The following is a 25,948-nucleotide window of genomic DNA, read 5'->3' on the forward strand; positions in this document are numbered from 1 at the left end:
CCAGTTGTTCTGGCACCATTCATTGAAAAGACTGTCTTTGCTCCATTTGTCTAAGATAAGTTGACTATGTTAGTGTACTTATGTTGCATTGATTTATCTGTCTGTTCTTTCACTGATAACACTGTTTTGATTACTAATATCCCTTATTTATCCATTCAATACTCATTAGTTTAGCAGTGATAACCCTTCTTTTATATCTGAGATTAGTAATTTGTACCTTCTCTCTATTCTTTTTCATAGTTAGCCTGGGTAGATGTTGATCATTTTTACTAATCTGTTCATATTGTTCCCCTGTATACAATTTCATTGTTTTTTATAAAATAATTTTTATTTCCTTTCTTCTGCTTCTTTTAGGCTTAAATTAGTCTTCATTTTTAGTTGCATAAAATGTAATCTTAGATTATTGCTTTTAGATCACCTTCTTTTCTAGTGTAGTTATTAAATGCTATAAACTTCCATCTGTGCATTACTTCTGCAACATCCACAAATTTTGACAAGTTGTGTTTTCATATTAATTTGTTTTAAAATAACAGATTTATGTTGAAAGTTATTTATTGACCCAAATGTTATTTATAAGTACTTTGTTTAGTCTCAGACCTGTGGCGGATTCAAGTTGATATATGGCAAAACCAATAGAATATTGTAAAGTTAAAAAAAAAATAAGTAAAAAAAAAAATATTTAGGGATTTTCTAGTTACATTCCTGTTATTGATTTCTAATTTAATGTCACTAAATAAACTTTATTAGAGTGCACTTTATTTGATTTATTTGCATTTAATTTTGTTAAGGTGTACTTATGGCCTAGAGATGTGGTCTGTATTGGTGAATGTTCTTTTGTGATCTGAAAACAGTATATGCAGTATATGTTTTACTGTTGTTGGATTAAGTATTCTATAAATGTTAATCAGATCAACTTGATTGATGGTGATGCTCAGGTAAAATCTGATAGAATTGAAATAAGAAATAGATAATTCCACTTTTATAGTTGAATGCTTTAACATGCCTTTTTGGAAAAATTGAGTTAATCAAGCAGGCAGAAAATCAGTAGGGTATTTGTGAAAATTGAGGAGGCTGGTGTGGTTGGAGGAGAGTGAAGGAACATGTGCAGGAAATGTACTCAATATCAGCAGGGTCGGAAGACTGTGTGGGCCTTACATAAGATGTGAAGAAAGGGACCAATTTGGAGGAAAGATGAGTTCATTTTTATAGAATGATAAGTTCAAACTGAATATTAGAGTCTCAAGAGAGGATGTCAAATGGACTTCTGGGATGTTATCAACTACATTATACAGCCTCTAAGAAATACTGTGCCTCTATGAAATACTGTTATATAGTCATCCATGGCTGAAATTATCATATCCTCCCACTAGTGGGAAATGCATTATGAATGTCTTACAAAATTAAGGCCCGTTGGGTTTTTCGGTCATCTGCTGAATATAGAACCAACCAACATGATTTTGTCTTATTTCTACTTATCTTCAGCTGTTAAGGTATATGAAGAAGATGTGGGGAGCTGTTCTTAACAAGATTGAATGTGAAACAGTAATAGCAGGGCATGAAAGGTGGAGCATTAATACAAGACAATTTTACTTTTGAACATTGGATTTTTTAACAGTTTGAGGTGGGAAGTAAAGGCAAAGAATGAAGATAGATGATGTAGACTAAGTCTAAATGTAGATAAGCTATTTATGCTAGAGTAATAGAGAAAGTAAGCTAGGAAGACAGATATTAGCAAGAGAATATAATGCTTGAGTGAGTATATTGACAAACTATTGGTTTTGCTAGTGATAAAAAGGTGGGCTGTGACCATAGGTAAGAGTGGCCAATAAAGCAAGGGTGGAAGACAAAGTCTTTGGAAGAAGAGATTTCAAAAAGTTAGATACTGGCAGAATCATCATATGTTGTTACTTGCTCGGTCATGTCTGCCTCATTGCGACCCCTTGGACTGTAGCCTGCCAGGCTCCTCTGTCCATGGAATTCTCCAGGCAATAACACTGGAGTGGGTTGCCATTTCCTTCTTCAGGGGATCTTCCTGTCCCAGGGATCGAACACAGTTCTCCTGAATTGTAGGCAGATTGTTTACCATCTGAGCCACAAGGATATTAAAATCATGAAGGTTGAAGATGACAGTAATGATGGAGAGACTGGCTACGTCTAAGGTGCTAATCTTCAAGGAATAAATCAAGTGCTCTTGGGGTATATGGAAGGTCAGAGCAGAGAAAAGTAGCATATGGTATAATCTGATGAAGTACAAATCAAAGCTCAAGAATTTTAGGAAAGAAAAAGGGAAATGTCCTGGAAGTGTGAACGAGGGATAAGAAAGTAATCTGTCCCATCTTTAGGTCAAATAATGTATGATGTATTTAAAAAGAAAAACAAATTAAAAAATGAACAGTCAACCAGATTCACAAGTAACTTTTCCTTGGTGATGCAAAAGAAAATACTTGATTCATGGTGCAAACCTACTGTGTGCAAGGCTAAGAACTATAATGTTCAAGTGATACCAGGAAAAGGAAAGGAAGCTGTGAATGTCCCCCCAGCCTGCCACAGATAGATATAGCCTATTTACATTTTTATGAGAAAAAAAAAAAAGTAGTTCTGGGATAGGAAGGTATAAAAAAGGAATTATGAAAATACATACAAATGTGTTGAGAAAGAAATAGGGAGAAATATCTAAATATACCAATGAACCAGACAGCAAGCTGTCATATGAGTTCAAAAATAAAAACAGAATTCATGTCAAGAAAACTTGAGTGACTTTAGTTGCTCGAAAGAGCATTAGAATCACATTATTAATGCAAAATAAGAAAACACCACAGAAAACTTTAAAAGCAATAGAATATATGCCATCTTAGAATTATGCCAACATAAAAAACTTTCAAAGGGATATAGTATCTAGAACTAAGATGGAAAAGTCTCCTATATGTAAGGTCATCCTAGAATGGTATTATGTGGAAATTTTAAAACACTTAGAAGGTTGTCATATTTCACAAGATATCGAGAAATCCTAAAATGTATTGAAATAAGGAAACTGAAAGGGAAAACATCTTGTAGCAAATTACCTGCTTTGTCAAGACTTGTAGTGGAGTGGAGGCTGAATAGCCTTTTGGTGTGGAATGGGAAAAACGACCAGGAAAAGTGGTAAATTTAGTTGCAATGTTAGCTTTAGTTCTAATGTTTTGGGGGTTTCTTAGAAATTAGGCAATAAGGTCTAAGTGGTTACAGAAAACAGGACTTGTCTTCAGTAAGATTTATACAGGGAGATTTAACTTCGAAACTTTAGCCTAAATAAGTCAGATTATGATTATTTATTGCCTGCACTCAACTGATAGTGGTCATATTTGGTATATTTCTTAGGTAGATTTTAAATACATAAGACTCAAGATAATTTAGTTTAAGTTTCCTTGGTGGCTCAGACGGTAAAGAGTCTGCCTAGTATGTGGGATACCAGAGTCCAATCCCTGGGTTGGGAAGATCCCCTGGAGAAGGAAATGACAACCCACTCCAGTTTTCTTGCCTGGAAAATCCCATGGACAGAGGAGCCTGGCGGGTTACAGTCCACAGGGTTGCAAAGAGTTGGATATGACTGAGTGACTTAACTTTCACTTTCAATAATAGAAAGATCCAGAAGGCATTTCTATACAATGCAACCACTGAATATAATTTTTTTTAATTTCTCTTTCTTAATCTGGAAATATATTAATGATACATTCTTAAGTGAAGCTTGCAAAAAACCATACTATTCATTAGAAGTAGAGTCAAGGGCACTTGGAACTAAAACAGAGTCTCTCTATTATTATACTGTTATTTAAATAACAGTGAATTTTCATATGAACATTTCTAAAAGGACTAGAAGCAATCTCTACAGAGCAATAAGTTTAAAGATAATTTGAAGCTTCCATTTCACTTCATCTCTTTGGATATTTAACTGTAAATTAACATTTTTTGAAAATGAAAACAATATATAGCAAGGGCTTATGAAACAAATGAAGTCAGAAGGGAGGCTATTCCATAAATGATAAATATGCTTATTTAGACCTTAGTTTTGCAAACTGTTTTTACCACACACAAAGAAAGCAGGGAAGATAACACCATCTTCTTCCAGTGCCAAATTCCCACTAACCCAGGTCCCCAGAGTAGATCCCAGTTGCTCTAATGCTTGTTTAGAGAAGTCTTTCAAATATACAAGGAACATTAAATTAAATTATTCAGTGTTGTATCTTTAACTAGGACACTGTGGATAACAGACACCTTACCTGCCTCATAGAGGGGAGCCATAGAGACTTAAGTGTAGGTATAATTATATAACCATGTTACTTAAATAATGTAAATATGGAGTCTTAACCTTTATTTAGTCATGAACACATGATATCATTTAGTTAAAAACAATGCTGAAGGATCCTAAACTTTTCAGTACCAACCTTCTTGAACTTAAAAAAAAAAAATTGTTTTGTAATCCATAGGAAATCTCCAAGAATAGTACAGCAAATACCGATTTATTCTTCACCCAGATTTAGCAATTGTTTACATTTTAGTATATACATATAATTCAGTATATGTTCTTGAAAACATTTTCAAACCATTTGAAAGTTGGAGGCATCATATTATTTTTGCTCTAAATACTGCAATGTGCATCTTCTAATAAGGGTATTTCTCTTTATAATCACATAAATATATCTTCTACATAGTCCTCATCTCACCTTAGGAAAAATTAGTTCAGTTCAGTTCAGTCGCTCAGTCGTGTCTGACTCTTTGCAACCCCATAGCTGCAGCATACCTGCAGACTGTCCATCAACAACTCCCGGAGTTCACTCAAACTCACGTCCATCGAGTCGGTGATGCCATCCAGCCATCTCGTCCTCTGTGATCCCCTTCTCCTCCTGCCCCCAATCCCTCCCAGCATCAGAGTCTTTTCTAGTGAGTCAACTCTTCGCATCAGGTGGCCGAAGTATTGGAGTTTCAGCTTCAACATCAGTCCTTTCATAGAACACCCAGGACTGATTTCCTTTAGGATGGACTAGTTGAATCTCCTTGCAGTCCAAGTGACTCTCAAGAGTCTTCTCCAACACCACACTTCAAAAGCATCAATTCTTCAGTGCTCATCTTTCTTTAAGTCCAACTCTCACATCCATACATGATCACTGGAAAAACCATAGCCTTGATAGATGGACCTTTGTTGACAAAGTAATGTCTCTGCTTTTCAATATGCTGTCTAGGTTGGTCATAACTTTCCTTCCAAGGATAAGCATCTTTTAGTTTTCATGGCTACAAGCACCATCTTCAGTGATTTGGGAGCCCAGAAAAATAAAGTCAGCCACTATTTCCACTATTTCCCCATCTATTTGCCATGAAGTGATGGGACCAGATGCCATGATCTTAGTTTTCTGAATGTTGAGCTTGAAGCCAACTTTTTCACTCTCCTCTTTCACCTTCATCAAGAGCCTCTTTAGTTCTTCTTCACTTTCTGCCATAAGGGTGGTGTCATCTGCATATTTGAGGTTATTGATATTTCTCCCGGCAATCTTGATTCTAGCTAGTGCTTTCTCCAGCCTAGCGTTTCTCATGATGTACTCTGCATAGAAGTTAAATAAGCAGGGTGACAATATTCAGCCTTGACGTACTCCTTTTCCTATTTGGAACCAGTCTGTTGTTCCATGTCCAGTTCTAACTGTTGCTTCTTGACCTGCATATAGGTTTCTCAAGAGGCAGGTCAGGTGGTCTGGTATTCCCATCTCTTTCAGAAGTTTCCACAGTTTATTGTGGTCCACACAGTCAAAGGCTTTGGCATTGTCAATAAAGCAGAAATAGATGTTTTTCTGGAACTCTCTTGCTTTTTTTCAATTATCCAGCAGATGTTGGCAATTTGATCTCTGCTTCCTCTGCCTTTTATAAAACCAGCTTGAACATCAGGAATTTCATGGTTCACATATTGCTGAAGCCTGGCTTGGGGAGTTTTAAGCATCATTTTGCTAGCATGTGAGATGAGTGCAATTGTGCGGTAGTTTATCATTCTTTGGCATTGCCTTTCTTTGGAATTGGAATGAAAACTGACCTTTTCCAGTCCTGTGGCCACTGCTGAGTTTTCCAAATTTGCTGGCATATTGAGTGCAGCACTTTCACAGCATCATCTTTCAGGATTTGAAATAGCTCAACTGGAATTCCATCACCTCCACTAGCTTTGTTCGTAGTGATGCTTTCTAAGGCCCACTTGACTTCACAGTCCAGGATGTCTGGCTTTAGGTGAGTGATTACACCATCATGAAAAATGGCATTTGCTATAGGAACTGTATTTAAATTTCACCTTTTTAAAAGGAAAAAAAAACAAACAAACAAACAAACCTGGGTTTTAGAACTTCTTTTCAATTCATGATCCAATCATCTTTCATTTTTTGTATTTGGATGCTTCATCTGTTCAGACTCTTTAATTTATACCAGTCCTTGTGGCTTCTTTTTAAATAAAATTTTTATTTTAGAATGGTTTTAGATTTGCAAAAACAATTGGAACATAGCATATAGAGTTCTCATATACTCTGCACCATATTTTTTCTATTATAGACATCTATATTTGTGTGGTACATTTGTTACAGCTGGTGAACCAATATTGATACATTTATTAATTAAATCCATGTTTATTCATATTCCCATAGACTGTTTTTTAATCTAAGATCCTCTTTGATGCTCCTTAATCACACCCAGAATAAATTTATTTCCATTTTCTTGGGCTTGTGTTGGCTGTGAAATTTCACAGGCTTTTCTTTTCTTGATGACCTTCATAATTTTTAGGATCACTGGCCAGATAGTTTATAGTATTTATGTTGAGTGGAATTTGCCCAATCTTTTTTCTCATAATTGTACTATGATTATCAGTGTTTGGAAGAGAACTGCAAAAATAAAGTGTTATTTTCATCATACCATAATTCTTGGGTTTTGTATTGGTTTGCTATGGCTTCCCTAACAGAATATCTCAGACTGGGTAGTTTAAAGAGGGAAATTTATTTATCTTACAGTTTTGGAGGCTAGTCTAAGATCAAGGTGTCAGCAAATAGTTTGAAGATGGTTGTATTTGCCTTTTGCCTTCATATAATCTTTCCTCTGTGTCTTTATCCCAGTATCTCCTCTGTGTTTAGATTTCTTCCTAGAAGGTCTCTGGTCAGATTGGATTAGGGCCCACCCTAACAGCATCAATTTAACTTAAATCACTTTTTTTTCAGGGATTTCATTTATTTAAACCAGTTTTAGGTTCCTAGAGAATGGATGGTGTAGAGATTTCCCATATATGCTCAACCACCATGGATGTATAGCCTTTTTCATTATCAACATCTCTCACTCAGGTCAGTTCAGTTCAGTCGCTCAGTCGTGTCAGACTCTTTGCAACCCCACGAACAGCAGCAGGCCAGGCCTCCCTGTCCATCACCAACTCCCGGAGTCCACCAAAACCCATGTCCATCGAGTTGGTGATGCCATCCAACTATCTCATCCTCTGTCGTCCCCTTCTCCTCCTGCCCCCAATCCTTCCCAGAATCAGGGTTTTTTCAAATGAGTCAGCTGTTTGCATCAGGTGGCTAAAGTATTGGAGTTTCAGCTTCAACATCAGTCCTTCCAATGAACACCCAGGACTGATCTCCTTTAGGATGGACTGGTTGGATCTCCTTGCAGTCCAAGGGTCTCTCAAGAATCTTCTCCAACACCACAGTTCAAAACCATCAATTCTTCGGTGCTCAGCTTTCTTTATAGTCCAACTCTCACATCCATACAGATGGTACATTTGTTATAACTGATGAACTTGTATTGGCATATTAGGATCACCCAAAGCCCAAATTTTACATTATAGTTCATGCTTGATGATCTAACTCTAAAGTTTATATAGAGAGGTGGAAGGCCCAGAATAGCCATCACAGAAATGAAAGTACAGAATGAGTTGGAGGGCTGAAATTAGCCAACTTTTGAAATTTACTATAAAGCTCCTGTAATCAAGATACAATAATATATGATATATATTTAGAGAATTAAATACATTGTTTCTTTTATTCCTTTGAATAACCTGTCCAATTATGAATAAGAAAATCAACTGTTTTATTTTACCCTCACTTATTCATTTTTGATGCTTTTCTATACTTCATGTAGATTAGAGTCTGAGCTATTTCCCTCTCTCCAAAGATTGTCTTTTAACATATTTTGCAAGGCATCCTTATTAGCAGCAAACTCCTTCAATTTGGAAGTTTCTATTGATATATCCTGGAGCTCAGAGATTCTTTCCTCAGCTGTGTCTAGTCTACTAATAAGCCCATCAAAGTATTTCTTCCAAATTCCTCACTGCTGTAATGGTGTCTTTGAGCTTTAACCATTTCCTTTTATTTCTTTAGAATTTCCCTCTCTCTGTGTTACATCGCTCATCTGTTCTTGCATGCAATCTACTTTACCTATTAGAGCCCTTAGCATGTTCATCACAGTTTTTAAAATTCTGGTCTGATAATTCCAATATCTCTGTTGTATCTGACTCTGGTACTGATGCTTGGTTTGTGTCTTCAAATTGTACTTTTAGCCTTTTATTGTGCTTTGTAACTTCATCTTTATAGTAAGACATGATCTATGGGTAAAATGAACTGCTGGAAACACGGCTTTAATAATGTGGTGTTGAGGTTAGGGGCAATGGGACACATTCTATGATTTGGTTTCAGTCTTTTAATACGCCTATGCCTCTGGATGGTAAATTTAATGTGTTCTTAGTTTCTCCTTTAGTTAAAATGGGATGGCTAGAATTGAGTATTTCCCTTCTCCTAAGTAGAAAGCTAGGGCTTCCCAGGTGGTTCAGTGGTAAAGAATCTGCCTGCCAATGCAGGAGATTCAGGGGACACAGATTCGAACCCTGAGTGGGGCATGGCAACTCGCTCCAGTATTCCTGCCTGGAAAATCCCATGGATGGAGGAGCCTGGCTGGCGATAATCCACAGGGTCACAAAGAGTTGGACAGGAGTGAGCTACTGAGCACACACGGAAGTAAAAGGCTACAGCTGACTGGTATTTCCCTTCCCCCAGAGAAGGCAATGGCAACCCACTCCAGTACTCTTGCCTGGAAAGTCCCACGAACGGAGGAGCCTGGTGGGCTGCAGTCCATGGGGTTGCGAAGAGTTGGACATGACTGAGCGACTTCATTTTCACTTTTCCCTTTCATGCATTGGAGAAGGAAATGGCAACCCACTCCAGTGTTCTTGCCTGGAGAATCCCAGGGACAGGGCAGCCTGGTGGGCTGCCGTCTATGGGGTTGCACAGAGTCGGACATGACTGAAGTGATGCAGCAGCAGCAGCAGCAGCAGCAGCAGCAGCAGCAGCAGCAGCAGCAGCAGCAGCAGCAGCAGCAGCAGCAGCAGCAGCAGCACATTTAGGAACTCTCCCAGAAGTTTGGATTCACCTTAATTAGTTTCTCCTGAAGGCATTCTTGTTAAGAACAGAGTGCTCTGGTCTATTTCAAGGCTGTTACATTTCCCCTCCCACTACGAGATGCATTAGGGGATTTTTCTCTGATTTCACTCAAGGACCTGTTTGAGCTCCAGGGAGGCAACTCTCTGGAAATTGTGGGGATCCTCAAATGACTGACTTCCTCTGGACTATTTTAACTCTCTCTTTGACATTTAGCGTCCAGCATTTCAGCAACTAAGTTTCGGGTTTTCCTACGCGGATTGGCTTCTGCGGCAGTTTCGACTCGTGGTTATCTGCTCCGGTAAGCTATAACTCCTTGTTTTCTCCTTTCTTATTTTGGGGCAACGGTTTGTCCTGAATTCTCCTCTCTTTTACCGGCTAAGAAAAGTTGTTCAGCTTTTTACCTGTTAGGATGGAATGGAGACTTCCAAGGCTTCTTACTTGTGGACCTGGAAACGTTAACTTGTAGGAACTTTCTCATGAGCGTATTTTCATATGCGAACAGGCAGATTAGAAAGCGTCATGGTTCATAGGTCTACCCAGCCCAATTGGCACACATGTAGCCTAGCCTGAGCCTCCCTCTCAACTTCGACAGTGAATGGCAACTCTCTCAATTTTTTTTTTTTCCCATGTCTCTTCTATGCTTATAACCTGAGATCAAGTGACCTTACCTGAAGACATGGTGATCTTTCCCTCTATTTATAGAAGTAGATGAAAAAAAAATTAAAAAAAAAAAAAAAAGAAAGGAAAAGAAAACTTTGTGATGTATATCCAAAGGCTTTGTACTTATTGTTGTTATTTTTAAAATATTTGTTTATTTGGCTGTTCTGGGTCTTAGTTGCGGCTTGCAAACTCTCAGTTTTGGCGTGTGAGATCTAGTTCCCTGACCAGGGTTTGAACCTGGCCCCCCTACATTGAGAGTGCAGAGTCTTTACCACTAAATCACTGGGGAAGTCCCAGACCAGAGGCTTTGTACTTTAAATACTCAAAAAAACCATTTGGGGGGTTTGTTATTTATTTTAATATTCCTGAATAAAGAGACTGGCTAGTGAAGAAAAGACATTCTTTTAAAATTTTAGCTGTGTTAGGCCTTTGAATGATCAGGGATTTTGTGAGAGATTTGAGCTGTCCGAAATGGACTGAAGAGGTATTGCATGCCTCTTTCTGTGGGGGTATTCAAGCAGATATTTGACATGCAGCTGATGCAGGTATTGTAGAAGTAACTGGAACAACAGATGAGAATTAGTGTTTGTGTTCTAAGGTCTTTTCCTGCTTTATGTGGTAAATTTATACATTAAAAAAAAAAATAGTAATAGTCATGAATTTCACTTGAGTCTCCCTTCATAGTCACCAAATCTTGAGTGAGTGAGTGAGTGAAGTCGCTCAGTCCTTTTTGAGTCTGTGACCCTATGGACTGTAGCTCACCTGGCTCCTCTGTCCATGGGATTTGCCAGGCAAGAATATGGAGTGGGTTGCCATTTCCTTCTCCAAATCTTATTGTGACCCAAGTAACTAATTATTTGGTCAGGCAAAATACTGCCACTAACTGACCAATATTATCAAATAAACAAAATGCTTGAGGTCAGATACTACAAATTCATTTTGAGTATTTTAACTCATATTTATATGCAAATATGATTTCTTAAATTTGTAGGATTCTTTGTTGATAATAGTTAGGGAAGCTGTGGAGTATAGCTGTGGAACATTGCTGGAAATGTTCAGGCACCTAACTTACTATAGAAGAGAGCAGAATTGAAAGATGAAGGAAAGGGCAAGCTGACTCATAAAGGCTTGAATTTGATTTGTGAGGGTGGAATGAAATATTATTGTGGAGTATGGGACATAACAGTGGTACAAATAGGAACAATATGTAGAAGATTTGTGACTGATGTGAGGTAATAGATAATTTTTATGATATAAAATTGATGTAAAAGGGGTCAGCTATAAGAAAGCATTGAAGCTCCGAAGTATCAGAATTGGAAAGAACTTCAAGGAGGCAGAGAAGGGCTTTGAAAAGAAATCGCTTTGAACTCTGTGCACTCTGCAAAATGATGCAATTCAATTCCAAATTCTCTGGCATTTATGCATGTGATTTTAGGGGCAGCCAGTAAAGGGCATCAATATTAATGTAAAATTGTATTTTCAAAAAAACATTCAAGAAACTTTCATTAGACTAAACAAAACATTCTTTTTTTGTGTATGAAATAAAGCACTTTAAAAGGCATCATATTAGCTTTAATGAAATCAAAATTAGTGGCTATTCAGTACTAGTTGGTTCGTTATGTATGCCACTATCTTCTTCTGTCGGGTCATTTTTATTTTGTTTTGTTTGAAATGAGGTTTATAAAATATGGTGATGCTTTTTAAGTCTCTTCCACTTGTTCATGATTGGACCATGCATTTGTAAATAAATGTGAAACTTCTTACGTATCACTAGTTCTTTGGAAATAAAAAATATATTACTAATCCTAGTGGTTTCCAAGAACATGATTAAGTTGACTGTCTGTTGATACCACAAACTTTACTAATTCAATACATTCAATGGTTAAAAAAATAAACTTGACTTTCTTTCATGAAAAGTGGATTAGTAGCCCCAGGATATCTTGACATTTATTTTTAAAGTACAAAATAACATTTTGGCTAGAAGAATATTCAGTGTTCTCTTTTTTCCCTATTTTAGTCTATAGTAAACAAAATCATATGAAAACAGGTGTAGTCGTTAATGTGAGCTAGCAATCATACAGTTCAACTAATTACCAATATCAATACTTTTCACATGATTGCATAGAGCTGTTGTAATCTTCATACAGGACAGAAAGATTTTTAGAGTAGATATGGGTTAATGGTCTCATGCTATCTATATAAATGAATAATTCTATTTTGGCTAGACCTATGATGCAGTATTAAAATTTGCAAAGGCTGAATCTGGGTTGTTAGCAACATAATTGGGCTTTGAGATAATAAAAATAGGATATGGACCAAACCTGGATCCTGAGCAGGATTTCAGAAATAGCAAAAGTTTTTCAAAGTGTAGGACTGTAAAAACATTCCTTTAAAGTGAATGTTTTCTACTCAAATTTAATTGTAGTCAAATTTAGAATTAAATTTTTAAAAATTTAAAAACTAAATTTAAATAACTTAAAATTGAAGTACAGAAACATACTTCAATTAAAAAGTACCTAGTAATTGTGTTATTTCAAGTGCAGTACTTTAAAGAAAGTTTTCAGTTAATAAACATTACAATAGGCACTTGGTTTATTTCAAGTAAAATCAGTTGTAAAAACAAATTGGAATTTTGCTTGGTTGTTTTCAAGATCAGTTCTTTAGAAATATGCATCATAAAATTTTACATTTTATGCCATGAGGTTAAGAGCAAATTAATAGAAAGTATGTAAAATACAATTGGTGATTCCTTCTTTACTACATTGTGGGTGTTTTAGATTTCTTTTACTTTATATTTGAAATGGGAAACTGAAGTGATTTTCCTTCTTAACATGCCAGTCACTTGTTACCATAACTAATTTTAAGTTCATGAAAATATATAAATATAATTTTTAGCTTAAATAGTTTTTCCAGGACAATGTAAGCAAGGAAGATTACTTAAAATACCAGGTTTTTTTGGTTCTTTGGAAGCAGTCCTAAAACTATGCAAGTTAAAACTAAATTTTTAATAAACCTATGTATATTATCAAAGATGGAAGAATTATATAAGATACCATGTTTATGCATAAATGTTATAATATGAGAACAGGAGGGGTGTGTATAAAAGAATTCATTAGAACATATCATGGAACATACTGTGTGCCTCAGCATTATATGTATATGAGTTAGGTGTTTAATTTGAAAATTCTAGTTGAGAGATTAAAAGTAGAACATCTAAGTATAATGAGTTTCAATAATGCACTTAAACAGTCTACTAAAATATTACTTCAATTGTAAGTGATGTAAAAATATCGAGATTGTTTCCATACTAGGCCTTCGGAATTTGGGATGTATTTTGTAGTGATCATGCATTTCAGTTGAATTATTAAAGTACAGTTGACTTACAATATTACGGTAGTTTCAGATGTACAACATAGTGATTCAGATTTTTTAATAGATTGTCCACCATTTAAAGTTATTATAAAATAGTGGCTCTATTGCCTGTGCTGTGCAATATCCTTATATATTTTTTATCTTATACATAAGTTTTTACCTCTTAATCCCCTATCTCAGTATTGGCCCTCCCCCTCCATAACTCTCCCCACGGTTAACCACTAATTTACTATATCTGAGTCTGTCTGTGATATTCATTGTTTTGTATGTTTTAGATTCTACATATGAGTGAAAATATACAATATTTGTCTTTCTAGGACTTTTTTCACCACAAATTGCTATGTCAACAATGCATATTTTAAGTATTCAGCAGGCACGTGTGGCTAGTGGCTTTTCTTGGCAAACATAGTTCTGTACAAAGAAGAGTGTTTCTCAGTGTTAATGGTTGAAGTGGGAGGAAGAGACATTTTCCCTCTGGGTAAATATTTAACCATCCTGCTTACTTACACTCAGTTGGAAACAGAAACTTGAATTTATAATAAACAAAACTTAAACAAATAAACAAACAAATAAACAAATAAACAAACAAATAAACAAATAAACAAAACTTACGTAAATATATAATCTAGCCCTAAATGTCCATTTACAAAATTACTTTAATTTGTTATTTAAGGGTATTCAGCTTGAAACTATGCTGACTAAAATAATGCACTTAATATATATTGATGTCTGACTTATTTCAGTGACATGCATGAGAAAAACAATGGAATATTGAACTAAAGATAGAATTTTATGCCAGAAATTTCATCACTTTAAGCTCTAAACAGGAATATTTTGCATCAAAGATTAATTTATATGTTACCGACTATCTGTGTAGGAGGAATAAACTACAAAAAATACCAGCCAACAGAAACCTTTACGTGGTGGTAAAGTTATTCTGTAGAAAGAGCTCATACAAGTAAGTTACGAAGAAATAAATTCTGACATTACCTTTCCCACTTGCTGAATGGCTTGGAAAATGTTATATAATCTCTCTGAACCTTGAGTTTTCTCTTCTCAGAAATGATTATACCTTCCTTTCAGAGCTATGCCAATTAAATATAATCAAAGACACCATTTGAATTTCCATGAAAAGTATTTGCTGATCACATATCACGTTTACATGTCAAACAATAGATTTTAATACATACTAGTGTTGCTCTTTTCTGAAAATACCTCACACTGATTTGATTAAACAACGTTATTTGCTTCTAGCAAATTCAGATCTGTTGCTCAGTCATGCCCAACTCTTTGTGACCCCATGGTCTGCAGCATGCAAAGCCTCCCTGTCCATCATCAACTCCCAGAGTTCACTCAAACTCATGTCCATTGAGTTGGTGATGCCATCCAACCATCTCATCGTCTGTTGTCCCCTTCTCCTCCTGTAATCTTTCTCAGCATCAGGGTCTTTTCAAATGAGTCAGTTCTTCACATCAGGTGGCCAAAGTATTGGAGTTTCACCTTCAAAAACAGCCCTTCCAATGAACACTCAGCACTGATCTCTTTTAGAATGCACTGGTTGTATCTCTTTGCAGTTCAAGGGACTCTCAAGAGTCTTCTCCAATGCCATAGTTCAAAAGCATCAATTCTGAACTCAGCTTTCTTTATAGTCCAACTCTCACATCCATACATGACTACTGGAAAAACCTTAGCTTTGACTTGGACAAACCTTTGTTGTCAAAGTAATGTCTCTACTTTTTAATATACTGTCTAGGTTGGTCATAACTTTTCTTCCAAGGAGCAAACCTCTTTTAATTTCATGGCTGCAGTCAGCATCTGCAGAGCCCCCCAAAATAAACTCTGTCACTGTTTCCACAGTTTCCCCATCTATTTGCCATGAAGTGATGGGACCAGATGTCATGATCTTTGTTTTCTGAATGTTGAGCTTTAAGCCAACATTTTCACTCTCCACTTTCACATTCAAGAGGCTCTTTAGTTCTTCACTTTCTGTCATAAAGGTGGTGTCTTCTGCATATCCAAGGTTATTGATATTTCCCCAGCAATTTTGATTCCAGCTTGAGCTTCATCCAGCCCAGCGTTTCTCATGATGTACTCTATAAGCAGGGTGACAGTATACAGACTTGATGTACTCCTTTTCTGTTTGGAACCAATCTGTTGTTCCATATCCAGTTCTAACTGTTGCTTCCTGACCTGCATATAGGTTTCTCAAGAGGCAGGTCAGGTGGTCTGGTATTCCCTTCTCTTTCAGAATTTTCCACGGCTTATTGTGATCCACACAGTCAAAGGCTCTTGCATAGTCAATAAAGCAGAAGTAGATGTTTTTCTGGAACTCTCTTGCTTTTTTGATGATCCAGCAGATGTTGGCAATTTGATCTCTGGTTCCTCTACCTTTTCTAAAACCAGCTTGAACATCTGGAAGTTCATGGTTCACATACTGTTGAAGCCTGGCTTGGAGAATTTTGAGCATTACTTTACTATCGTGAGTGCAATTGTGCGGTAGTTTGAGCGTTCTTTGGCATTGCCTTTCTTTGGAATTGGAATGAAAACTGACCTTTTCCAGTCCTGTGGCTACTGCTGGCTGTTGCAAATTTGCTGGCATTTTGAGTGCAGTACTTTCACAGCATCATCTTTTAGAATTTGAAATAGCTCAACTGGAATTCCATCACCTCTACCAGCTTTGTTTGTAGTGATGCTTAGTTTACTTTTCTTTAATTTCATAAAGTACAAGCTTGGATTATTAGCATTCCATCTTTTCTAATTTAGGTGTTTAATGCTATGAATTTTGTTTTGTTCACTGCTTTCACTGCATCCCGTAAATTTTAAGTTATATTTTAATTTAGTCCAAATATTTATTAATGTTAACATGGCATATCATTCTCCATCACAGTACTTTTGGCCTATCTGCATCTACATTTAAAGTGGGTTTCTTATAGTTAACATATGGTTAGATATTGAGTTTCATTCACTCTGAAAACTTCTTTTTAATTGCTATATCTAGATCAGTAATATTTAATATGGATATTGACATAGAATAGTTACATGTTGACAGTGGTTTCCTATTCATTGTACTTGTTCTGTGTTTTTTTTTTTTTTTTCCTGTTTTCCCATTTTTTTTTTTTCTTTCTCAGGTTAATTGAACATTTTATGTGATTCCATTTTCTCTCTTCTCTTAGTTTATTAATTACACTTTTTTTTAAAAAACCTTTAATTTTTAGAGTAGTTTTTGGTTGAAAATAAAATCGAAAGGCAGATACAGAGGCTTCCCATATGCCTCTTTTTCCCACATATGCACAACCTCTCCCGTATCCACATCACTCATTAGAATGGTTCATGCTTTACCAAGGATGAACCTAGACTCAAACATCAACACTCAAGGTCTGTAGTTCACAGTATGGTTCCTCTTAGTGTTGTACATTCTATGGCTTTGGACAAATATCTAGTGAGATCTATCTATCTCACTATATACATTGTATATAGTACCATAAAGAATATTTTCTCGGTCCTGAATATCCTCTGTGCTTCACTGATTCATACCTGTCCCCACAGCCGCTGGCAACCACTGATCTTTTCATTGTCTGTACAGTTTTACTTTTACTAGAGTGTCGTGTCTTATATTTGGAATCATACAGAATGTAGCCTTTTCAGATTGCCTTTTTTTTTTTAGTTAGTAATAATGCATTTAAGTTTTCTACATATCATTTTCATGGCTTAATAGATAATTTCTTTTTAATACTAAGTAATATTCTATTGCCTGGATGTACCACGATTTATTTATTCCTATTCCTTCTCCTACCAAAGGACATCTTGGTTGCTTGAAAGTTTGGTAGTTGTGAATAAAGCTGCAATAAATATCCACATACAGGTTCTTGTGTTGACATATTTTCAACTATTTTAGGTAAGTACCAATGAGTGTGATTGCTGGGTCTTACAATAAGTGTATGTTTGTTTTTGTAAGAAACTTGCGGGCCATCTTTCAAAGAGACTGTACCATTTTTTAATTCCTTCCAGCAATGAATGAATGAATGAATACCATGCTCATATCAGTATTGGTGTTGTTAGTGTTCTGGATTTTGGCTATTGTTGTAGGTGTGTAGTGGTATCTTATTAGTGCTTTAATTTGCATTTCTCTGATGGCATGGTGTGGAACATCTTTTCGTATGCCTGTTTTCCATCTGTATATTTTCTCTGGGGTGTTGATTTTCATTTTTAAAATCAGGTTTGGTTTCTAATGGCTGAGATTTTTATTGAAGTATAGTTGATGTACAGTATAAGTTACAGGTGTACAGCATAGTACTTCACAAATTTTAAAGGTTACACTCCATTTATAGTTATTGGAAAATATTAGCTATACTCCCTGTGCTGTGCAGTATCTCCTTGTAGCTAATTTTGTACATAATAATTTGTACCTGTTAATCCTCTGCTCCTTCCATGTCCCTCCCCTTCCCTCACCCCACTGGTAACCACTAGTTTGTTTTCTATATGTGAGTCTGTTTCTTTTTTTGTTATATTCATTAGGTTGTTGTACTTTTTAGACTCAAAATGTAAGTGAAATCATACAGTAGTTTTGTCCTACTTGTTTTATTTAGCATAATACCCTCCAAATCCATCCATGTTACTGCAAATGGCAAAATTTTGTTCTTTACAGTGGCTGACTAGTAATCCTGTGTGTCTGTGTCTGTCTGTTTTTATTTCAAAGTTGATATATTAATAAGTATGTTTCTTATTTGAACTTAAAGAACAGAATAATATTTGAATTCAGTATGAAAAAATATGCCTTGAGAAGTCATCCTTCAATAGTGAAGGAGAAATAAGACTTCCTCAGACAAACAACATTTTTTTATTTTTTAGCCGGAGCACTTGCCTTGGAAAAAGCCCAAATGAAAATCTTTAGAGAGGAAGTAAGTAATGTAGAATATATACATGAGACTCTCAGGTCTATGTAGAGGAAAGAGCATAGGATGTGGAATGAATGAAGAGTTTTAGATCCAGCTGAGGAAAGACACCCAGCAGAGAACACTTGCCCATGATGACCAGGAACTGACAAGGGTGATAGCCTCCCCCCTGCACCAGGATGAATTTCAGTTTCCTATCTTACTGTCATCTAGATCAGGGTTCCCATAAGACCAACCTCCATGATCTTACGCCTGATGATCTTAGGTGGAATTGATGTAATAATAGAAATAAAGTGCATGTTACATATGACGCATTTGAATTATCCTGAAACCATCCTCATCCTCTCCCTAGGCCCATGGAAAAATTGTCTTCCACGAAACTAGTCCCTAGCACCAAAAATGTTGGGGACCACTGTCTGTCTAATATCAGTACACATTTCAGCATGGTTTCCTGACCTTTGTTCATCCTCTTATGGAGAATAATTTAGGTTTGTTTTTGGACAAGCCTTACCTGATATAGGGTCCAAGTGCATGTGATGTATTGAGGTGAGGTTTTGAGGGAAAAAGAAAAGAGCAAGGGAATCAGGATGGACCAGGGAAAGACACTAAGTAAGGATGTGGTCTTACCTGGAATCTAACTCAGCCTGAACCCCTGGGACTCCCTGGAGCATAAATGGTTCCACGTATCTGTCTTGCCCTGTGACAGATGGGTAGGTCTTTTGTAACCCCAAGTCAGGGAGTCATTACATACAGGATAGCCTCAGACGATGCATAACCTACCATGCAGCATGTCTACTAACCTCAACAAGTTCCAAAAATTTTAGGAGCACGTATTTTAAAACAGGACTGTGATCAATCTGAAGGTGTATTTTTTTCAGCTAACATAAGTTGTGCTCATGTCTTTAAGATGAACTATTTCACTGTATATAAACTCCACCCTATTCTCAAATGTATTCAGTAGCACCTTCACGCTATGATATATTCTGATTGTATTAGAATGATCTCTAATTATGGATGTAATAGTCATTTTTCTGTATCACCTCAGTGGCTTGTTAGAGCTTGTAGCAGTATAGGGAGTACCATTTCACTCTCTGCTTACTATCTTTAGGCCAGATGTTACCTGGCAGCTGCTCACTGAATCAATTATGAGCTTACTGAGATGGAGGGCAAAGACAGTCATCACTGGAGAGTTCAATCATGTTTTCTGTTCACTGTGCCAATCATTTCCTTTCTTTTCATCAATTTCCTTTAACGGGAAACACTCCATGTCAACTGTTCTTGTATGTTACTTCTGCTTTACCTTATAACACACAGGCTTCTAAGATAAAACATCTCCAAGATTTATTAAAAGCAAATCTCCAAGTGATGTGGGACCCACTAGTTAAATATAAACTAAATAGTCACTTTCAAAAGAAAAATCCCTTGTTGCTGAAGATCTTTAAATGGTCCTATTTTAACTTTTGGTATTTTCTACCCTTATCACAAATTCTCCAGTGTTGGGAGAAGACTCTTGAGAGTCCCTTGGATTGCAAGGAGATCAAACCAGTCAATCCTTAAAGGACGTCAGTCCTGAATATTCACTGGAAGGACTGATGCTGAAGCTGAAACTCCAATACTTTGGCCTCCTGATGCGAAGAACTGACTCATTTGAAAAGACCCTGATGCTGGGAAAGATTGAAGGCAGGAGGAGAAGGAGACGACAGAAGATGAGATGGTTGGATGGCATCAGTGACTCGATGGACATGAGTTTGAGCAGGGAGTTGGTGATGGACAGGGAAGCCAGGCATGCTGCGATTCATGGGGTCGACTGAGTGATTGAACTGAACTGCACCATGAACACATATGTTGAGTTACTACAGATCCCTTCATTCCATCTAAAGGTGACTTACTTATGCCCATTCTTTTCAGTTTAACCCAAATTGAAATCGCATTTCAGCAAACTTATATGTCAATAAAAGAGCATAACTTTGAGCTGACTCTGAAATCTCTTAATCCTTTATGTGGGCTGATAGAAAATAATCTGTTTACTTAGAGTTGAAGACCATCGCATAATTGCTCAACTATGTTTCTGTAGAAAGTAAATGAGAAATAATTTGTAAATTGGGAGTGAACAGTTCAATAATGTAAGATGGACTTCTGAAATATAGAATGGGAATCACATTTTTGCTTCACAGTATGATTTTTTTTTAATTTACTGACTTGTTAAGTTGAAATTTGTTTTCTTTACTGAATAGACAAATCTGAGTTTTAAAATTTGTTACCCAGTTAGGAAAATTCTCTATTTAGGGTACTAAAGATTTTACTTATTTTTGGAGTTGGGAAGCTTTGTTTTCCCTTATCATGTGTTACAGAAATAGTATGTGAAAGACTATATTGGATTTGTTCACAGGAGTTTTAGAAGTCAATATCTCCTACAAAGCAGCATATAACAGTTATAGGTAATCTGTTCTGCCACTTCTGAATTGCTATTTAAGTGAATGTGTAAATAAGCTGACTTTTTCCCATGATGGAGCAGTATATTTTAACGCTAGGAGAAAGTGCTGAGCAAATTAAGAGATGTTATAGTATTCCGTATTCTCAAATGAGTTTGTCAAGAGAGAATATGGATTCAGAAGTTCATGGTAACATGGCTTTTATTATTTTGGAGTGCTCTGGTAGCTTTGGCCACAGAACATCATGCATCTACCTCTACTCTAAATTTTGTAGTTCACTTTTGCATAACAATTGTGACAAATTGTGTGATGGTTAGATTGATATTTAGTATTTATTGAGTTAATGTTAATATTTAACAATATATCAATTAACATTATATTATATAATCTTAATATTAGTAATCAACACTATATTATATAATATTATATCTAATATAAGTTAATATTATATTAACTATATAATATTAATATATTGATAAAATATTAATATTAATAATAATGAAGTATGTAGACTTTCCCTTCTCCAGGGGATCCTCCCAACCCAGAAATTGATCCCAGGTCTCCCACATTGCAGGTGGATTCTTTACCAGCTAAGCCACAAGGGAAGCCCAAGAATACTGGATTGGGTAGCCTATCCCTTCTCCAGAGGATCTTCCTGACCCATGAATTGAACTGGGGTCTCCTGCATTGCAGGTGGATTCTTTACCAACTGAGCTATCAGGAAACCCCAATTTAATATTAAATATTTTTAATAAGTATTGCAATTTTCAGTGTTAGTTACTACAGTGATATAATTGTTTTATCTAAATGATATGGAATCCAGTTCTACTAACCCACATTCACATTTTACATATAACAAATATATGTAATGTACATACATACATACTTGTGTGTAAATACATAGGTGTTTTATTTCCTTTGAAATCCAGTCACTAAATAGAATGTTCTTGCTTGGTTTGAAATATCAGTTAGGTATATTACATAAGAAGTCAGAGCTTTAAAAATTGATAGATTCTCAAAACAGATTGAAAGGAAAAAGTTAGAAACCAAACATAAGTCTTTTAATAAAGTGGTAAATAAATTGGAGAAAGTAAATATAAATAGATTTTCAATTATAAAATATATAAGCGTATTTAATATATAAATGTATTAAAATCTATACTCAGTTCAGTTGCTCAGTCATGTCTAACTCTGTGACCCTAAGTCTTGCAGCACGCAAGGCTTCCCTGTCTATCACCAACTCCCAGAGCTTGCTCAGACTCATGTCCATCAAGTCGGTGATGCCATCCAACCATCTCATCCTCTGTCATCCCCTTTTCCTCCTGCCTTTAATATATCTCAGCATCAGGGTCTTTTCCAGTGAGTCAGTTTCTTCACATCAGGTGGCCAAAGTATTGGAGCTTCAGCATCAGTCTTTCCTATGAATATCCAGTACTGATCTCCTTTAGGATGGACTGGTTGGATCTCCTTGCAGTCCAAGGGACTCTCAAGAGTCTTCTCCAACACCACAGTTCAGAAGCATCAATTCTTCTGTGCTCAGCCTTCTTTATGGTCCAGCTCTCATATCCATACATGACTACTGGAAAAACCATAGCTTTGACTATACATACCTTTGTTGGTAAATTAATGTCTCTGCTTTTTAATATGCTGTCTAGGTTGGTCATAGCTTTTCTTCAAAGGAGCAAGTGATTCCATTTCATGGCTGTAGTCACCATCTGCAGTGATTTTGGAGTCCAAGAAAATAAAGTCTGTCACTGTTTCCATTGTTTCCTCATCTGTTTGCCATGAAGTGTTGGGACTAGATGCCATGATCTTGGTTTTTTGAATATTGAGTTTTAAACCAGCTTTTTCACTCTCCTCTTTCACTTTTGTCAAGAGACTCTTTAGTTCCTCTTCACTTTTTGCCATCAGGATGTTGTCAGCTGCTTATTTAGGTTGTTTATTTTCTCCTGGGAATCTTGATTCCAGCTTGTGCTTTGTGCAGTCTGGTATTTTGCATGATGTATTGTGCATATTAAAGTTAAATAAGCAAAGTGACACTGTACAGCCTTGAAGTACTCTTTTCTCAATTTGAAACCATTCGGTTGTTCCATGTCCGGTGCTAACTGTTGCTTCTTCACCTGCATACAGACTACTCAGGAGGCAAGGGGTCTGGTATTCCCATCTCTTTCAGAATTTTCCACAGTTTGTTGTGATCCACACAGTCAAAGGCTTTGGCATAGTCAATGAAGCAGAAGAAGATGTTTTTCTTGAATTCTCTTGCTTTTTCGATGGTCCAGCAGATGTTGGCAATTTGATCTCTGGTTCCTCTGCCTTCTAAATCCATCTTGAACATCTGGAAATTCTTGGTTAACATTCTGGTGAAGACTAGCTTGGAGAATTTTGAGCATTACTAAGAAACAGGATATTCTAAGTATAAAAGTAGACTTTGCGATAGAAGGATGCCTGAAGACTTTAGGACTTGTAGCAACAAAGATGGTTAAATAACAAGGACTGTGGATTTTATGTTGAAACAGGCATGAAAAGAGATAGTAGTTTTAAACCTTGCATTAATTTTGCTAAATAAGCACATGAAAAAATTGGTTCATTTCACCTCATTATAAAATAAATTATGCTGTTTGTTCATAGTGGTTTCTTTAGTTAGCCTTTTAAATATCTGTAGAATCTATAATGTTCTTTATCTCATTCTTTAGGTTATAATATTGCTATTTCTCATTTTCCATGATTAGTCTATCTAGATGTTTACCAATTAAACTTTTCAGAATATGAAATTATGGCTGTGTTCATTTTCTGCGCTTTCATTTCCTAATTAATTTCTGTGCTCATTATTTCTTTTTTCTAAGTGATTTGCTTTTGTTCTTCTTATTTTTAAAATTATCATTATTATTATTTTATTTTTGGCTGTGCCAGGCTTTAGTTGCCACACACAGGATCTTTTTCGCAGCATGAAGAACCTTTCTTTGTGGGGCCCGGCGCCTCACTAGTTGTGGCTTAGGGCCTCCGGAGCCTGTGGACATTGTAGTTAGCAGTGCCCAGGCTCCTAGTTGTGGCTTGCGGGCTTAGTTCCTCCGGGGTACATGGGATTTTAGTTCCCTAACCAGGGATTGATCCCACGTCCCTTGCATTGTAAGGTGAATTCTTAACTACTGGGCCACCAGGGAAGTCTGTGTTTTTTTTTTTTTCAAGTTGATATTTAGATTATAGATTTAATACTTTTTTTTTTCCCTAATGGAAGTGCATGAAACTGTACATTTCCCTCTTAGAACCACGGGACTTCTGTGGTGGCTCAGGTGGTAAAGAATCCACCTGCAATGCAGGAAACCGGAGTTCAATCCCTGGGTTGGGAAGATTCACTGAAAAAGGGAATGGCTACCCTCTCCAGAATATGATTTCCCTTTTGACCATTCACTTATTTAGATGTTTGTTGCTTAATTTCCAAATGTTGAGGTTTCTTGGAAATCTCATTATTTTAAATTTCATTGCATTTTTTATCAGAGAACAAACTTCATATTTCAACATTGAAGTAATTTACTGACTGTATTTTATGGATCATCGTGTATCTTAATTGTTCTTGAAAAGAATTGTACTTTGCAAATACTTGATATAATGTTTTATAGATATCAATTTTATTATTTATAGTATACATATTTTATGTATTTTTGAAAGGAAATAATGAATTTTTATTAGAAATTAGTGAAAATAAATATTAATTTTTAAATTTATTTTTTTATTGAAGGATAATTGCTTTACAGAATTTTGCTGTTTTCTGTCAAACCTCAACATGAATCGGCCATAGGTACACATATATTCTCTTCCTTGTGAACCTCCCTCCCATCTCCCGCCCCATTCTACCCCTCTAGATTGATACAGAGCCCGTTTGAATTTTCTGAGCCATACAGCAAATTCCCATTGGCTATCTGTTTTACATATGATAATGTAAGTTTCCATGTTACTCTTTCCATACATCTCACCCTCTACTCTCCTCTCCCATGTCCATGAGTCTGTTCTCTGTCTGTTTCTCCATTGCTGCCCTGTAAATAAATTCTTCAGTACCATTTTTCTAGATTTTCTGTATGTGCATTAGAATATGACATTTATCTTTCTCTTTCTGACTCACTTCACTCTGTATAGTAGGTTCTAGGTTCATCCACCTCATCAGAACTGACTCAAATGTGTTCCTTTTTATGGCTGAGTAGTATTCCATTGTGCATATGTGCCACAACTTCTTTAACCATTCATCTGTTGAGGGACATCTTGCATCTTATATTTTATTGCTTGGTTTCCTCATGCTTGTGAAGTCGTGTATATCAAGGACAGAGGGAGGTTAAACACATCCAAATAGGAGGATGGTTTTCTCTATTACGCCATTTACTCCTACCTGTTTTGCTTAATGTATTTTGAAATTCGGTTGTTAGGTGTGTACAGTTCAGGAAACATAATTTAAAACAAAATCTCTTGACAATCCATCAAACCTCTCCATAAAAGTAGAGGAAAAACAAAACTAAGGTTAGTGAATAAACTTTAACCCGACTTGTGATGGGCATCATAGGCACTTCACAAAAGAAACTGCAGACATAAAGTGATCGCATTCTTTTATATAGTTGAGCAGATGTAACCTGCTCAATACATGTTTCAAACATGTATTTGAGAAAAGTGATAACTCATGGAAGCCTTTGTCATATATAGATTGTCACATATAGTTTTTGTCACATATGGTTCATCCTATACATCTGGCAATAGGACAGCCTTTTTGCTTCCTAATTGCCTTTATCTAAAGGAAAATGAATTGCTCCCACCTTTATAATGGGCAAAAAGTTTCTAACCTGGAGTCAGTTGCAGTAAGGTTCCTGTCCTCCCACGGAGAATGGGAGGGAGAGGTATTATCTCCCTTGATGATTATATTTCCAGATGGCTTCCAGATCTTTGAGGAAAAGATTTCTGGATTGTAAAACTGGCAAGGGGTTTCTTTATCTTCTAAAAAATTTTAAATATATCTTGAAGGGGCAAAGAAAAAAAAAATCTCAATTATGAACTTTCTAATTAAATGCTCTAAGAATGTAATGGGGAGAACAGACTTTCACTTGTCTTCTTTCACCAGAGAAAATTTATTTTTATTTATTTAGATTTGTATTTAACCTAATAATACACTTTTAGTTTATGTCTTCTTAACTAA

General features: G+C 36.1%; 1 pseudogene; it reads left to right on the forward strand.

Annotated features, from left to right (window-relative positions):
* LOC109562442 (abl interactor 1-like) overlaps window positions 1–25,948 on the forward strand; it is a 170,192-nt pseudogene that overhangs the window by 54,761 nt on the left and 89,483 nt on the right.

This window comes from Bos indicus, chromosome 8 (genome assembly GCF_029378745.1).
Source record: "Bos indicus isolate NIAB-ARS_2022 breed Sahiwal x Tharparkar chromosome 8, NIAB-ARS_B.indTharparkar_mat_pri_1.0, whole genome shotgun sequence".
NCBI classification, from domain to species: Eukaryota; Metazoa; Chordata; class Mammalia; order Artiodactyla; family Bovidae; genus Bos; species Bos indicus.